Consider the following 610-nt stretch of genomic DNA (forward strand, 5'->3'; position numbering starts at 1 on the left):
CACAGCTGGTTGTAGCAGGACACCCGGGTCACGTATGTGTTCAGGTGGTAGACACAGCCTGACAGCTGCCACCAGCAATAGTGGGCTGTTGAGAACTCGGCCCACACCAACCAAGGATGCTGAATGCCCTGAAGGACTGAAAAACCCAAGATGGTATATTTATCAACATTTGTAAATGCAAAGAACTACTTCATCTGACACACGATGAGAGTACCAGAGAGATACTAAACCAGGCACATGACCCCATTAGACCTACCCCCCCCCAACCCTAGGCTCAGAAGTTTAGTCATCTGCCCAAAGATCAAGGAGCCATGATTCAAACTATGGTCTCTGCACTTCTCAAAAATTGTACCCTGCCTTCAAAGACCTAGTTGAAAGCACTCATTTTGTAAGACAAACAATGAAAGCCTGCAAAGTACAATGATTTTTCAAGGTCGGTAAACCCAGGCCTGAGTCCTGGATATAGGCACTTTGCAACATATATTGCCTTGACCCTTTCGCCGCAGTCCAACCTCATTCTTCGAGTGGGGGACGGGTAAAGAACACCCATGTTCAAATCTTCAAAAACAAAGGAAAAATTCAAACGCATTAAATGAAACGTATGCAGCAC

This window comes from Rhinolophus hipposideros, assembly GCF_964194185.1.
Source record: "Rhinolophus hipposideros genome assembly, chromosome: 7".
NCBI classification, from domain to species: domain Eukaryota; kingdom Metazoa; phylum Chordata; class Mammalia; order Chiroptera; family Rhinolophidae; genus Rhinolophus; species Rhinolophus hipposideros.